Source organism: Plecotus auritus (genome assembly GCF_963455305.1).
Source record: "Plecotus auritus genome assembly, chromosome: 4".
Taxonomy (NCBI): domain Eukaryota; kingdom Metazoa; phylum Chordata; class Mammalia; order Chiroptera; family Vespertilionidae; genus Plecotus; species Plecotus auritus.
In genome coordinates this window covers 157,321,351-157,327,121 of record NC_137775.1, presented here as the reverse complement: position 1 = coordinate 157,327,121, position 5,771 = coordinate 157,321,351, and the positions used below count along the sequence as shown (strand labels likewise).

Below are 5,771 nucleotides of genomic sequence, written 5' to 3'. Positions count from 1 at the left end.
GATAGTATAGGAAACAGCTTACAATACCTCCCAGCCAGCATTCACCTATCTTTTCCCTTGTATGGTCAACATCAACTTTGTTTAACTGCAAATTCCACATATTTGACTGTCTGAACATGATATGTAAGTGTTATAATAACCTGGCCAGGAGGACCTATAATAAAGAAAAGATTTAGAATTCCTTTTTTGTAATGAACACATTTTAAAATGTGTTCATTTTAAAAGAATGGAATTCTTTTTTTTCTGCATCGTTAAACTCTCCCCTCCCACAGTCGTCATGTCTAAATCAGAGCCTCCCGAAGAGCCAGAACAGCTGTGGAAGCTCTTTATCGGAGGTTTGAGCTTTGAAACAATCAATGAGAGTCTGAGGAGCCATGTTGAGCCATGGGGGACGCTCACAGACTGTGTCCCCAGAGGCTGTGGGTCTGTCACCTATGTCACCGTGGAGAAGGCGTGTGCGGCTGTGCATGAAGGCCACACAAGGTGGATGGAAGAGTGTGGAACCAGAGAGGGCTGTCTCAGAAGAAGGTTCTGAAAGACCTGGTGCCCACTTAACTGTGAAAAAGACTTTTGTTGGTGGTATCAAAGAAGACACCGAAGAACGTCACCCGAGGGATTATTTTGAACAGTAAGGGAAAATTGATTGAAATCATGACTGATCAAGGCAAGAAGAGAGGCTTTGCTTTTGTAACCTTTGATGACCATGACTCTGTAGACAAGGCTATCATTCAGCAACACCACCCTGTGAATGGCCGCAACTGTGAAGTAAGGAAAGCCCTGTCTAAGCAAGAGATGGCCAGTGCTTCACCCAAAGTGGTTCTGACAATGATGGTGGGAATGACACTTTGGTTGTGGAGGAAACCTCAGTGGTCGAGGCAGCTTTGGTGGCAGCTGTGGTGGTGGTGGTGGATATGGTGGCAGTGGGGATGGCTGTAATGTATTTGGTAATGATGGAAGCAATTTTAGAGGTGGCAAAAGCTACAATGATTTTGGCAATTACAACAATCAGTCTTCAGATTTTGGACCCATGAGAGGAGAAAACTTTGGAGGCAGAAGCCCTGGTCCTTATGGTGGTGGAGGCCAATTCTTTGCCAAACCACGAAACCAAGGTGGCTATGGCGGTTCCAGCAGCAGCAGTAGCTATGGCAGTGGCAGAGATTTTAATTACTGCCAGGAAACAAAGCTTAGCAGGAAAGGAGAGCCAGAGAAGTGGCAGGGAAGCTACAGGTTGCAACAGATTTGTGAACTCAGCCATTCACAGTGGTGGCAGGGCCTAGCTGCTACAAAGAAGACATGTTTTAGACAATACTGATGTGAATGGGCAAAAACTTGAGGACTGAATTTGTGACTAATTGTATCATAGGTTATTTTAGTTTCTTTTCTGTGGAAAGTGTAAAGCAGTCCCACAAAGGGTTTTAATGCAGTGTGGTATGTTTTTTTGCAACTCATGCTGTTGATTGCCAAAAGTAATAGTCTGAGCATGATGCTGAATAAATACGTCTTTAAAAAAATAAAAGAATGGAATTCTTTTTCATTGGATTAGTAATATCGGGACCCTCACCTGGTCTGGCAACCTTAGACCTGAACTTTATGGTGGCTATAACTGGTGTTGATCTTGGTAGGAAAGTATAAAGCAAAGAGTAAAATAAAGTTAGAGTTTCATGCAGAGACATAAATGAGCTCTTACATGTTCAACGTTAAACCCAAAGAAAAGACAGGGAGCGAATTCAAGGATTAATGAATGGGAAGACTGAGCTGATTCTTGGAATCCAGCCTGGAAATACAACCTAAACAAGGGTTGGGGAGGAAAGTTGTAAAATGAATATTGGTGACTTCATCTGTGGGTAAGAAGGGAACCCTTAAGCACACAATGTGTTGATGATAGAATTTTACCTTCTAAAATTGAGGATTTCCATTTGTATTTTATGACATTAAAACACCTCTTCACTAGAGAAAATATATAGGGATAGTTGATTTTTATGTAATAGTAAACTACATTATAATATTTATCCTAATATTAAAGTAATTAACTAGATTATGTTGATTTAGAACACTATAGAATTACACCTTAATTATTTAAAATACTTTTAATTTATCTTTATTGTTGAAAGTGTTACAGATGTCCCCCGTATTCCCCATTGACCCCCATCCACCCTGCTCACACCCTTTCCCAGGCCTTCACCAAACTATTATCTGCCCATGAGTTATGCATATCTATATATATATATACTAGAAGCCCAGTGCACAAAATTCGTGCACGGGGTGGGGGGGGCGTGTCCCTCAGCCCAGCCTGCACCCTTTCCAATCTGGGACCCCTCAAGGGATGTCCGACTGCCCGTTTAGGCCCGATCCTACCTGGACTGCTGGCTCCTACCTGGACTGCTGTCTCACAATCCAGGACTGCTGGCTCCCAATTGCTCACCTGCCTGCCTTCCTGATTATTCCTAACTGCTTCTGCCTGCCAGCCTGATCACCCCCTAACCACTCCCCTGCCAGCCTGATTGATGCCTAACTGCTCCCCTGCCAGCCTGTTTACCCCTAACTGCCCTCCCCTGCAGGCCTGGTCACCCCTAACTGCCCTCCCCTGCAGGCCTGGTTCCCCCCAACTGCCCTTCCCTTGTAGGCCTGGTCCCTCCCAGCTGTCCTCCCCTGCTGGCCATCTTGTAGCGGCCATCTTGTGTCCACATGGGGGCAGCCATCTTTGACCACATGGGGGCAGCCATCTTGTATGTTGGAGTGATGGTCAATTTGCATATTACTCTTTTATTGGATAGGATAGAGGCCTGGTGCACGGGTGGGAGCCAGCTGGTTTGTCCTGAAGGGTGTCCCGGATCAGGGTGGGGGTTCCCTTGGTGTGTGGTGAGGCCTGGGGGAGGGGCCTGTGGTGGTTTGAAGGCTGGCCACGCCCCCTAGCGACCCAAGCAGAGGCCCTGGTATCTGGGGTTTATTTATCTTCTATAATTGAAACTTTGTAGCCTTGAGCGGACACCTGGGCCTGCCAGGGCAGGCGGAAAGCTTGGCTTCCTCCATTGCCAGGGAAACCCAAGACTCCTGCTCTCACCATGGCTGCAGCCATCTTGGTTGGTTTAATTTGCATACTCGCTCCTGATTGGCTGGTGGGCGTGGCTTGTGGGTATAGCAGAGGTATGGTCGATTTGCATATTATTCTTTTATTAGATAAGATAAAAGCCTAAGTGACCGGATGACTGGCCGGAAGCTATGATGCGCACTGACCACCAGGGGGCAGACGCTCAATGCAGGAGCTTCCCCCTGGTGGTCAGTGCTCTTCCACAGCCAGAGCGCCACTCAGTTGACAGACAGGTGCCAGATGTGGGGCGAGTGAAACTTCGGGGGCATGAGCCTCTCCCATGGACACTCCCCCTGCACATGCAAGCAGCGGTGGGGGCAGGTGCAGCAGGGCCAGGATGAGCTGAGCAGGAGTGGCGAGGTGCCCAGCCTGGGCTCGGGCTCCTCCCCGGCCACCTACCTCTTTGCTCACTACTTCATGCTGTGTGGGATCAACTTGGACAGTGGACTAGAGCCCAACGAGCTGGTGGGTAAGGCCAGGGTGCGACAGTACAGAGTTCCACTGACCCCCGCAGGCCAGGCTGAGGGACCCCACTTGTGCACAAATTCTTGCACTGGGCCTCTAGTATGCATATAAGTTATTTGCTTAGTCTCTCTCCCCCTACCCTTCCCCTCTGAAATTCATCAGTCTATTGCATGCTTCAGTGTCTCTGGATCTATTTTGTTCATCAGAGCCTAATAAAATTTATTAGGTGTAACTCTAGAGCTCCCTCTATAGGAAGTTTCAAAAGACAGTTTAGAAAAAATAAATAAACTGCTTATAGTCTCATTGGATATGTCAAATCAACATATAGCCAACTAAACATATAAAATGTTTCAAAAGTATGCACCATGTATTTGAAGTAGTTGACTTTTTAGGTTATCATTTTTTTGTCACTGAAGATACAGAGTGTAACTGTAGTATTTGTACCCCAAATGCTTAATCTCCATTTCTGAACCAATCCTTAAACCTTTGGTAACTCAGGCCTTAAAAGAGGTTGTGTCCAACTCAAATTAACTTTGTCATTATTCTCCTGTGCAAATTTCCCCTTATTGCTAAACTATGTCTTTTTATACTTGGCTCACTTAAATTATGATTGAAACAAGGTACAATTTTTAAAAAAATATATTTTATTGATTTTTTACAGAGAGGAAGGGAGAGGGATAGAGAGTTAGAAACATTGATGAGAGAGAAACATCAATCAGCTTCCTCCTGCACGCCTCCTACTGGGGATGTGCCCGCAACCAAGGTACATGCCCTTGACTGGAATCGAACCTGGGACCTTTCAGTCCGCAGGCCGATGCTCTATCCACTGAGCAAAACTGGTTAGGGCAGTACGATTTTTTTTTAATCCTCACCCAAGGATATTTTTTCATTGCTTTTTACATAGAGTGGAAGGGATGAGGGGAGAAGGAGAAAGAGAGAGAGAAACAAACATCAATGTGAGAGAGACACATTGACTGGCCGCCTCCCTCACATGCCCCCTATTGGGGCCAGAGAATGAACCCCAACCCAGGTATGTACCCTTGACTGGGAATCCAATCTGTGACCTGTGCACAGGCCTATGCTCTAACCACTGAGTGCACCGCCCAGGGCAAACAAGGTACAATCATTACATCGGATTGCATGTCTCTCAAGGCATACATAAATAGATTTTGCTCTTGAGCTGATCTCTGCCATGCCACCTTCACCACCATCTTCATGCCATTGACTTATGGACAGTTGCTCTTAGAATGTCCTATGCTCTGAAGTTAAATAATTACTTCATAGTTTTGTCATTAAATGTGTTTTTTGCCTCTTCCATATTATCCTTATACAGGTAGTATACATATAGATAGATAGATTTTACTTCATTATCATATCTGTCAAGCTTGGCCTATTAATTCTACTGTGATAACTGACACATTTGGTCGACTTATTTCTACCATTTTATTTTACATTCTTAATGTCACTTTTTCTGTTTCCTTTTATCGTATATTTTACTTTTTGGCATACCAATTATTCTATCATTTTAATTTTTTCTTTTTGACTAGGAATACTTTGAAATTTAAGTACATACATATTTAACTTAAGATTCAAAAGTTATTCAGTATCTCAATCCCCCAATATATAATACAAGATACTTAGAACTCTATTTTTTAAAGATTTTTTCAAGTGCTCCCAATTATTTTTTTAAATACATTTTTATTGATTTCAGAGAGGAAGGAGGAGAGAGAGAGAGAGAGAGAGAGAGAGAGAGAGAGAGAGAGAGAGAGAGAACATCAATGCTGAGAGAGAATCATTAATCAGCTGCCTCCTACACACCTCCACTGGGGATCAAGTCTGAAACCCCAGCATGTGCCCTGACCTGAAATCAAACCATGACCTCCTGATTCATAGGTCAGTGATCAACCACTGAGCCACACCAACCACACAAGAACTCTTATATTCTAATCTTTTCTTTCCTGATTTATGTGAGATTAATATGCAAAATTTTATTTGTTTTTTGTTAAATCTATAAGTTAGACCATGCTATTATTATCTTATATAAATAATACATATTTCAATGCTATTATTATCTTATATAGACAGTACATATTTCAGTTTACTTACATATTTACTTATTTCTTTGTTCATTATTACTTTCTGATCTCTGGCCATTTTACCTCTTTCTTAAGTATATCTGATAGAAATTTCTTTACTGACAATCTATTGACATAAACTC

At 43.4% G+C, this 5,771-nt stretch overlaps 1 pseudogene across 1 annotated transcript; it reads left to right on the top strand.

The window, feature by feature from the left end:
- The first annotated feature begins 277 nt into the window (after positions 1 to 277).
- On the top strand, positions 278 to 1,188 carry LOC308245865 (heterogeneous nuclear ribonucleoprotein A1-like; annotated as a pseudogene). Its single transcript has one exon. The product of its transcript is annotated as a heterogeneous nuclear ribonucleoprotein A1-like (transcript).
- The last annotated feature ends 4,583 nt before the right edge of the window (positions 1,189 to 5,771 follow it).